This window comes from Trachypithecus francoisi, unplaced genomic scaffold (genome assembly GCF_009764315.1).
Source record: "Trachypithecus francoisi isolate TF-2019V2 unplaced genomic scaffold, Tfra_2.0 Lachesis_group5, whole genome shotgun sequence".
Taxonomy (NCBI): domain Eukaryota; kingdom Metazoa; phylum Chordata; class Mammalia; order Primates; family Cercopithecidae; genus Trachypithecus; species Trachypithecus francoisi.
In genome coordinates, this window is record NW_022681470.1 from 27,214,581 (window position 1) to 27,226,099 (window position 11,519).

The following is an 11,519-nucleotide window of genomic DNA, read 5'->3' on the forward strand; positions in this document are numbered from 1 at the left end:
ATTCAAGCCTAAAAGCCTCTAGAATCAGAAGTCATGATTGGAAACTAATTCTAGAAAGATTGAAAAGGGAAATAACCCTTAGACATTGATTTTTTAAAATCTCCAATTTCCATGGAGTAGCCTCCAAATTATTAAAAATTCCTTTAAAGGGAGTCAAGGTCAAATGAACTATTTCCAAGCTCAAATGAACAATTTCCAAATTCCTTTCTCATCTCTTCACAGGAAAAAAAGTAGTTTTTCCATAATGTGAACAGAAGTCCCTTCAGAGTATTTTTTCCCTTCCTTTACTGAAGTATACATGTGCATTCATAGATCTTCTCATAAAAAAGAAAGAAGTGTACACGATCATGATTGTACGACTGAAATGTTCTCAAAGTAAATGCATCCATGTCAATGGGGAAACTATAACAATGAGAACTCATCACAACTTCCAGAAGCTCCCTTGCAAGTCTTTCTAGTTATTATGCTATACCCCACCTCCCAACAAAGGGTAACAACAGTTCTGACCAAAGATAATTTAGGCTTGTTTTTGAAATGTGTACTTCTGTTCAACATATACCCTTTTGTGACTTGTGTCTTTCGCTCAACATTTCGTTGAGTGAGACGCATCTCTGTTGATGCATGCAACTGTCGTTTGATTGTCATTGCTATTTAGTACTTCATTTTAGTACATCATTGGCACAGCCTATTTAGAAAACTGTTACTATGTATTAAAGATGAACATATGTATTCCCTATGACCTAGCAATTCTATTCTTATATATCAACAGATGATAACTAATTATGTATCTGTTGATATATATCTGTTTTTAAAAAGTATATCCCTATTCAATATGTACCATTTTGTGTCTTGCTTCTTTTACTCAACATTACATTGAGTGATTTTTATCCATGGTGATTCATCAAACTGCAGTTTGATTATTGTCATTGTTATTTAGTACTCCATTATATACATCAAAGACTATTTATTTATTCATTCTGTTATTATGAACATTTGGCTTACTTTTGTTAGACTGTAAGTGCTGTCACAACAAAAGATTCATCTGAACTCAGTGGCGGCTCTGAAACCGAATGTTCCTTCAGAGTTTTATAAGTTGGAGCTAAGAGCAGGGCTTTTATAACCTCCATTCATTAGACAAAGGCTTCCTTGGAAAGGTGGTGTGACATCAGTGGAGGAATTCCAAGAGAAGGCAGACAAATAAATGCTTTTATCTAGCAGCACTCCTAGCAGCTAGAGAAATAATTATCCTTTCCATCTCAAAGCAGGGTATGAAAGTGAAGGCTGGCCATGTAGCACAGTATGCACTAAAAATCCTTTCCACACGCACAAAGATTTCCAAGAAAATTCTTAAGTCAACATTTGCCAAAATTATGAGGTCACATGTCTCCATCATATTATGGTGAAAAAAAACTTATCAAAGGGATGACTAGAAACCTTTACAGAACAAGTTTCTAATTGTAACCCAAATGATAGTAGGCATAAATGAAGTCATGGACATTTAAAAACTCAATTTTTGACTGGGCGAGTTGGCTCATGCCTGTAATCCCAGCACTTTGGGAGGCCGAGGTGGGCAGATCACCTGAAGTCAGCAGTTTGAGACTAGCCTGGCCAACATAGCGAGACCTCATCTCTACTAAAAATACGAAAATTAGCCAGGCGTGGTGGCGAGTGCCCATAATCCCAGCTACTTGGGAGGCTGAGACAGGAGAATCACTTGAACCTGGAGGGTGGATGTTTCAGTGAGCCGAGATTATGCCATTGCACTCCAGCCTGGGCAACAAGAGTGAAACTCCATCTCAAAAAAAAAAAAAAAACCACACTCAATTTTTAAAGAACTTTTCTTTTTCTGCTCCTGGATACTTTAAACCTCACAATTTCTCTCAGTGATTTCTGCAAGATCCCAAGAGAGGTTTTTCTGTGTGTGAGAAATCAGTAGGCTCATCCATCTCTTTGACAGTCTCCTTGTCAAGGCACTCCACATTTGTGTGTTCTGACAGTGCTCTGCCCTATCAGGAAAAGCAGTCGGTGCTGATGGACATTTTGCCACTCAGACTGCTAGACCCGCATTGTAATATGAAGCATAGAGAGGGGGCTTCTTTCCTATTCTACGTTGCATTTTGTCACTGGGCCTCACAGCAACTCTGCTTGTGTGCAGATTCCTCTAAAGCCTTTCTTGGAAATAGATCCTAAAGTTTGGTCTATAGTATCTCTCTACAAAAAGGCTAAAAACACTTAACTTGACCAGATGGAAAAAAATAATAATGCCATTGTCCTGGCCATTGTTGTTTACCCTGATTTTTGCTCTCACTCCTAACTCTTCTCTCTGCCTCCTTCACAAAAGCCTATACATATGGGCCTTCCATATTCATGAGTTCTGCATACGTGGATTCAAATAACCACAGATAAAATATATTGAGGAAAAACAATAAAAAATAACTACAATAATAAAAATAATACAAATTTTAAAATATAGTATGACAACTTTTATATAGCACTTACCTTTTATTGGGTATAAGTAATCTAGAAATGATTTAAAGTATAGAAGAGGGTGTGCATAGGTTATATGTAAATACTATTCCATTTTATATAAGGGACTTGAGCATCTATGATTTTGGTATCTATAAGGGGTCCTGGAACCAATTCCCCACAAATACTGAGGGACGACTATACTCATATCAGTTCATGCAAACAGTTACCTGCAGAGATCACAGGTCTATCACCGCCACAGACCACCAGACTGTGAGTCTTAGTTTGCACTCACCAGAGAGCACTGCCACACTATTAGCAGAATCTTTCAAAATGCTTATTGTTGAAACATTTGAGACACATATTTTTTAATTCCTCTATTTTAAAAATTTTATTTGTATAAATATGTAGGGGACAAGCATAATTCTTTTACATGGATACATATTGTGTAGTGGTGAAGTCAGAGCTCTTGTGTGTCTATCACCCAGTTAATGTACATTGTATCCATTAAGTCATTTCTCATCATCCAACCTGCTTCTATTCCCTACCCTTCCAGGTCTGCAGTGTCTATCATTCCACTCGACACCCATGTGTATACATAATTTAGATCCCATTTATAAAATTGGTAAATGCATAGAATCATAAAAATCACACTTTTACATGGTTATAGGCAGAATTGTGCCCTGCCTCCTCCCACCCCGAAATTCACATGTTGAAGTCCTGATCCCCAGTACCTCAGAATATGACTATTTAGAGACACAAGTCTTTAAGAAATAATTATGTTAAAAGGAGGCCATGAGGGTGGGTCCTAATTCAATATAACTAGTGTTCTTATAAGATAGTAGAATATAGACACACATAGAAGGAAGAGGACATGGAGACACAGGAAGGAGCAGATAGCCACTACAAACTAAAGACAGAAGCTTAAAAAAAAAAAAAAAAAGACAAACCTTGCTGAAACCTTGATCTGGAACTTCTAGTCTCCAGAATTCTGAGAAAATAAATTTCTGTTGTTCAAGCTTCCAGGTCTGTGATACTTTGGCATAACAATACTAGCAAACTAATACATACTTTTTATTTTTTGTTGCTGTTATTTTAATGGAAGTACGTGTATTTTAGAAGCTCTATATTGCTTGATAAATAACTTGTATTTAAATATGAGGTTTGATCATATTTCTTTAAAAGGCGGGCATTAGTGGGAGGCTGAGGCAGGACAATCGCTTGAACCCAGGAGGTGGAGGTTGCAGTGAGCCGAGATCGTGCCATTGCACTCCAACATGGGCAAAAAGAGTGAAACTCCATCTCAAAAAAAACATAAACAACAAAAGTGGGCATTATGACCTTGATCAATATTGTAACCCATCTTTTTCTTTTTTTTTTCTTTTTTTTTTTTTTCTTTTTACACTTTAAATTCTGGGATACATGTGCAGAATGTGCAGCTTTGTTACATAGGTATACACATGCCATGGTGGTTTGCTACACCTATCAACCTGTCATATACATTAGGTATTTCTTCTAATGCTATCCTTCCCCTAGCCCCTCCACCCCCAACAGGCCCCAGTGTGTGATGCTCCCCTCCCTGTGTCCATATGTTCTCATTGTTCACCTCCCACTTATGAGTGAGAACATGTGGTGTTTGGTTCTCTCTTCCTGTGTTAGTTTGCTGAGAATTATGGTTTCCAGCTTCATCCATGTCTCTGCAAAGGACATGAGCTCATTCTTTTATATGGCTGCATAGTATTCCATGGTGTATATGTGTCACATTTTCTTTATCCAGTCTATCATTGATGGGTATTTGGTTGGTTCTAAGTCTTTGCTATTGTGAACAGTGCTGCAATAAATATATGTGTGCTTGTGTCTTTATAGTAGAATGATTTATAATCCTTTGGGTATATACCCTGAAAAGGGATTGCTGGGTCAAATGAAATTTCTAGTTCTAGATCCTTGAGGAATCACCACACTGTCTTCCACAATGGCTGAAAAAATGTACACTCCCAGCAACAGTGTAAAACTGTTTCTATTTCACCACATCCTCTCCGGCATCTGTTGTTTCCTGACTTTTTAATGATCGCCATTCTAAGTGGTGTAATATGGTATCTTGCTGTGATTTTGATTTGCATTTCTCTAATGACCAGTGATGATGAGCTTTTGTTCATATGTTTGTTGGCTGCATGAATGTCTTCTTTTGAGAAGTGTCTGTTCATATCCTTTGCACACTTTTTCATGGGGTTGCTTTTTTCTTGTAAATTTGTTGAAGTTCCTTGTAGATTCTGGATGTTAGCCCTTTGTCAGGTGGATAGATTGCAAACATTTTCTCCTATTCCGTAGGTTGCCTATTCACTCTGATGATAGTTTCTTTTGCTGTGCAGAAGCCCTTTAATTTAATTAAATCCTATTTGTCAATTTTGGCTTTTGTTGCCATTGCTTTAGGTGTTTCAGTCATGAAGTCCTTGCCCATGCCTATGTCCTGAATGGTGTTGCCAAGGTTTTCTTCTAGGGTTTTTATGGCTAAAACCATAAACAGCATGGTACTGGTGTAAGACCATAAGACCTAAGACATAAGACCTACCATAAGACCTAAAAGTCTTACGTTTAAGTATTTAATCCATCTTGAGTTAATTTTTGTATAAGGTGTAAGGAAGGGATCTAGATTCAGTTTTCTGCACATGACTAGCCAGTTTTCCCAACACCATTTATTTATTAAATAGGGAATCCTTTCCCTATGGCTTGTTTTGTTCAGGTTTTTCAAAGATCAGATGGTTGTAGATGTTTAGTGTTATTTCTGAGGCCTCTGTTCTGTTCCGTTGGTCTATATATCTGTTTTGGTACCAGTACCATGCTGTTTTGGTTACTGTAGCCATGTAGTATAGTTTGAAGTTGGGTAGTGTGATGCCTCCATCTTTGTTCTTTTTGTTTAGGATTATCTTGGCTATATGAGCTCTTTTTTGATTCCATATGAAATTTAAGGTAGTTTTCTTCTAATTCTGTGAAGAAAGTCAATGGTAGCTTGATGTGAATAGCATTGAATCTATAAATTACATTGGGCTGCAGTATGGCCATCTTCACAACATTGATTCTTCCTATCCATGAGCATGGAATGCTTTTCCATTTGTTTATGTCCTCTCTTATTTCCTTGAGCAGTGATTTGTAGTTCTCCTTGAAGAGGTCCTTCACATCCTTTGTAAGTCGTATTCCTAGATATTTTATTCTTTTTGTAGCAATTGTGAATGGGAGTTCATACATGATTTGGCTCTCTATTATTGGTGTATGCCTGTGGTTTTTGCACATCGATTTTGTATCTTGAGACTTTGTTGAAGTTGCCTATCAACTTAAGGAGATTTGGGGCTGAAATGATGGAGTTTTCTAAATATACAATCATGTCATCTGCAAACAGAGACAATTTGACTTTCTCTCTTCCTATAAGAATACCCTTTATTTATTTCTCTTTCCTGATTGTCCAGGCCAGAACTTCCAATACTATGTTGAATAGGAGTGGTGAAAGAGAGCATCCTTGTTTTGTGCCAGTTTTCAAAGGGAATGCTTCCAGCTTTTGCCCATTCAGTGTGATGCTGGCTGTGGGTTTGTCATAAATAGCGCTTATTATTTTGAGATACATTTTATCAATACCTAGTTTATCGAGATTTTTTAGCATGAAGGGATGTTGAATTTTGTCAAAGGCCTTTTCTGCATCTATTGAGATAATTATGTGGTTTTTGTCATTGGTTCTGCTTATGTGATGAATTACATTTATTGATTTGCATATGTTGAACCAGCCTTGCATCCCAGGGATGAAGCCAACTTGATCGTGGTGGATAAGCTTTTTGATGTGCTTCTGGGTTTGGTTTGCCAGTATTATATTGAGGATTTTTGCATCTATGTTCATCAGGCGTATTGGCCTGAAATTTTCTTTTCTTATTGTATCTCTGCTAGGTTGTGGTATCAGGATGATGCTGGCCTCATAAAATGAGTTAGGGAGGAGTCCCTCTTTTTCTATTGTTTTGAATAGTTTCAGAAGGAATGGTACCAGCTCCTCTTTGTACCTCTAGTAGAATTTGGCTGTGAATCTGTCTGGTCTTGGGCTTTCTTTGGTTGGTAGGCTATTAATTATTGCCTCAAATTCAGAACTTGTTATTAGTCTATTCATGCATTCAACTTCTTCTTGGTTTAGTCTTGGGAGGGTGTATGTGTCCAGGAATTTATCCATTTCTTCTAGATTTTCTAGTTTATTTGCTTAGAGCTATTTATAGTATTCTCTGATGGTAGTTTGTATTTCTGTGGGATCAGTGGTTATATACCCTTTATCATTTTTTATTGTGTTTATTTGATTCTTCTCTTTTCTTCTTTATTATTTTGGCTAGCAGTCTATTTTGTTAATCTTTTCAAAAATATAGCTCCTGGATTCAATGATTTTTGAAGAGTTTTTCATGTCTCTATCTCCTTCAGTTCTGCTCTGATCTTAGTTATTTCTTGAGCAGTGGTTTGTAGTTTTTTAGTTTGTTTGCTCTTGCTTCTCTAGTTCTTTTAATTGTGATGTTAGGGTTTCGATTTTAGATCTTTCCCACTTTCTCCTGTGGGCATTTAGTGCTATCAATTTACCTCTAAACACTGCTTTAGCTGGGTCCCAGAGATTCTGGTACGATGTGTCTTTGTTTTCATTGGTCAAAGAACTTATTTTTTTTCTGTCTTAATTTCTTTATTTACCCAGTAGTCATTCAGGAGCAAGTTGTTCAGTTTCCATGTTGTTGTGTGGTTTTGAGTGAGTTTCTTAATCCTGGGTTCTAATTTGATTGCCCTGTGGTCTGAGAGACTGTTTGTTATGATTTCCATTCTTTTGCATTTGCTGAGGAGTGTTTTACTTCCAGTTATGTGGTCAATTTTGGAATAAAGGCTATGTGGTGCTGAGAAGAATGTATATTCTGTTGATTTGGGTAGAGAGTTCTGCAGATGTCTATTAGGTCTGCTTGGTCGAGAGCTATGTTCAACTCCTGAATATCCATGTTAATTTTCTCTCATTGATCTGTCTAATATTGACAGTGGGGTGTTAAAGTCTCCCATTATTATTGAGTGGGAGTCTAAGTCTTTTTGTAGGTCTCTAAGAACTTGCTTTATGAATTTGGGTGCTCCTGTATTGGGTGCATATATATTTAGGGTAGTTACCTCTTCTTGTTTCATTGGTCCCTTTACCATTATGTAATGCCCTTCTTTGTCTTTTTTGATCTTTACTGGTTTAATATCTTTTTTATCAGAGACTAGGATTGCAACCCCTGCTTTTTTTTTTCTTTCCATTTGATTGGTAAATATTCCTCCATCCCTTTATTTTGAGCCTATGTGTGTCTTTGCACATGAGATGGGTCTCCTGAATACAGCACACTGATGGGTCTTGACTCTTTATCCAATTTGCCAGTCTGGGTCTTTTAATTGGGGGGCATTTAGCCCATTTACATTTAAGGTTAATATTGTTATGTGTGAATTTTATCCTGTCATTATCATGCTGGCTGGTTATTTTGCCCATTAGTTGCTGCAGTTTCTCCATAGTGTTGATGGTCTTTCTAATTTGGTATGTTTTTGCAGTGGTTGGTACCGGATTTTCCCTTCCATATTTTGTGCTTCCTGCAGGAGCTCTTGTAAGCCAGGCATGACTGTTATAAAATCTTTCAGCATTTGCTTGTCTGTATTTTATTTCTCCTTCGCTTATGAAGCTTAGTTTGGATGGATATGAAATTCTGGGTTGAAAATTCTTTTCTTTAAGAATGTTGAATATTGGCCCCCACTCTCTTCTGGCTTGTAGGGTTTCTGCTGAGAGATCTGCTGTTAGTCAGACCACAGTGCAATCAAATTAAAACTCAGGATTAAGAAACTCACTCATTTTTTCCTTCATTTCAACCTTGGTGAATCTGATGATTATGTGTCCTGTGGTTGCTCTTCTCAAGGAGTATTTTAGTGGTGTTCTTTGTATTTCCTGAATTTGGATGTTGGCCTGTCTTGCTAGGTTGAAGAAGTTCTCCTGAATAATATCCTGAAGGGTGTTTTCCAACTTGGTTCCATTCTCCCCATCCCTTTCAGGTACAACAATCATACGTAGGTTTGGTCTTTTTACATAACCCCATATTTCCTGGAGGCTTTGTTCATTCCTTTTCATTCTTTTTCCTCTGATCTTGTCTTCGTGCTTTATTTCATTAAGTTGATCTTCAATCTCTGATATTCTTTCTTTTGTTTGATCAATTTGGCTATTGATACTTGTGTATGCTTCACGAAGTTCTCATGCTGAGTTTTTCAGCTCCATCAGGTCATTTATGTTCTTCTCTAAACTGGTTATTCTACTTAACAATTCCTCTAACCTTTTTTCAAGGTCCTTATCTTCCTTGCATTTAATTAGAACATGCTTCTTTAGCTTGGAGGAATTTGTTATTACCCACCTTCTGAAGCCTACTTCTGTCAGTTCGTCAAACTCGTTCTCCATCCAGCTTTGTTCTCTTGCTGGTGAGGAGTTGTGATCCTCTGGAGGAGAAGAGGCATTCTGGCTTTTGGAATTTTCAACCTTTTTACACTGGTTTTTCTTCATCTTTGTGGATTTATCTAGCTTTGGTCTTTGATGTTGGTGACCTTCAGATGGGGTTTTTGTGTAGACATCCTTTTTGTTGATGTTCATGCTATTCCTTTCTGTTTGTTGGTTTTCCTTCTAACAGTCAGGCTCCTCTGCTGCAGGTCTGCTGGAGTTTGCTGGAGGTCCACTCCATACCCTGTTTGCATGGGTATCACCAGCAGAGGCTGCAGAACAGCAAAGACTGCTGCCTGTTCCTTCCTCTGGAAACTTCATCCCAGAGGGGCACCTGCCAGATGCCAGCCAGAGCTCTCCTGTATGAGATGTCCGTTGACCCCTGCTGGGAGGTGTCTCCCACTCAGGAGGCATGGGGATCAAGGAACCACTTAAGGAGGCAGTCTGTCTCTTAGCAGAGCTTGAGCACTGTGCTAAGAAATCCGCTGCTCTCTCCAGAGCTTGCAGGCAGGAATGTTTAAGTCTGCTGAAGCTGCACCCACAGCTGCCCCTTCCCCCAGGTGCTCTGTCCCAGGGAGATGGGAGTTTAACTATAAGCCCCTGAGTGGGGCTGCTGCCTTTCTTTCAGAGACGCTCTGTCCAGAGAGGAGGAATCTAGAGAGGCAGTCTGGCTACAGCAGCTTTGACGAGCTGCTGAAATTTATTCAGCATTTCAAGTTGTTTGCAGTTATAACTTCCAGGCAGCTTTGTTTACACTGTGAGGGGTAAACCGCCTACTCAAGCCTCATTAATGTCAGCCGCCCCTCCCCCCACCAAGCTTGAGCATCCCAGTTCTACTTCAGACTGCTGTGCTGGCAGTAAGAATTTCAAGCCAGTAGATCTTAGCTTGTTGGGCTCCATTGGGGTGGGATCCACTGAGCTAGACCACCCATCTCCCTGGCTTCATCCCCCTTTCCAGGGGAGTGAACAGTTCTGTCTTGCTGCTGTTCCAGGCACCAGTGGGGCATAAAAACAAACAAATGAACGAACAAAAAAAAACCTCTTGCAGCTAGCTCGGTGTCTGCCCAAACAGCTGCACAGTTTTGTGCTTGAAACCCAGAGGCCTGGTAGCATAAGCACCCGAGGGAATCTCCTGGTCTGCTGGTAACAAAGACCATGGGAAAGCATAGTATCTGGGCCAGAGTGCACCGTTCCTCATGGCACAGTCCCTCATGGCTCCCTTGGCTAGGGGAGGGAGTTTCCCAACCCCTTGCACTTCCCAGGTGAGGTGACACCCCACCCTGCTTCGTCTCACCCTCCATGGGCTGCACGCACTGTCTAACCAGTACCAATGAGATAAGCTGGGTGCCTCAGTTGGAAATGCAGAAATCACCCACCTTCTGCGTTTATCTCGCTGAGGGCTGCAGACCAGAGCTGTTTCTATTTGGCCATCTTGCCAGCCACACTCTCTCTTTGTTTTTTAGGAGCTTTATAATGATGGTCCTTTATTATGGTGTGGTTTACTTCATAGTTTTATATGTGGAATTCACAACTCTTCTTGAATCTATGTCTTGATGTTTTTCAGCAGTTTTGGAAAATTATCAGCCATTGTCTCTTCCAATATTGCTTCTTCCCCATTCTCTCTCTTTTTCTTCTTCTAAGATTGTGATTACACATTTGATAGATATTTTCATTATTTCCTATATGTCTCTTATCCTCTGTGCTTTCCTTTACTTTGTTTCTCTATACTTTTTTCTGAATATTTTCACTGACTCATCTTCTAATTTACTAATTCTATTTTTGACTATGTCTAATTGGCTCTTGAACCCACACACTGATTTTTAAACTGACTTTTAAATTCAGTTATTGCGAGGGCGGAGCAAGATGGCCGAATAGGAGCAGCTCCAGTCTCCAACTCCCAGCGCGAGCGACACAGAAGACCGGTGATTTCTGCGTTTTCAACTGAGGTACTGGGGTCATCTCGCTAGGGAGTGCCGGACAATCGGTGCTGGTCAGCTGCTGCAGCCTGACCAGCGTGAGCTGAAGCAGGGCGAGGCATCGCCTCACCTGGAAGCGCAAGGGGGAAAGGAATCCCTTTTTCCTAGCCAGGGGAACTGAGACACACAACACCTGGAAAATCGGGTAACTCCCACCCCAATACTGTGCTTTAAGGAAACAGGCACACCAGGAGAATATATCCCACACCTGGCCGGGAGGGTCCCACGCCCACGGAGCCTCCCTCACTGCTAACACAGCCGTCTGCCGCGATCTATCCGCAAGGCAGCAGCGAGGCTGGGGGAGGGGCGCCCGCCATTGCTGAGGCTTAAGTAGGTAAACAAAGCCGCTGGGAAGCTCGAACTGGGTGGAGCTCACAGCAGCTCAAGGAAGCCTGCCTGTCTCTGTAGACTCTACCTCTGCGGACAGCGCACAGCTGCAGCCCATTAGGGGAAAGAGCGGGGGCAGTGCAGACGCGAACGACTCTGTCTGACAGCTTTGGGGAGAGCCGTGGATCTCCTAACGCGGAGGTTGAGATCCGAGAACGGACAGACTGCCTGCTCAGGTGGGTCCCTGACCCCTG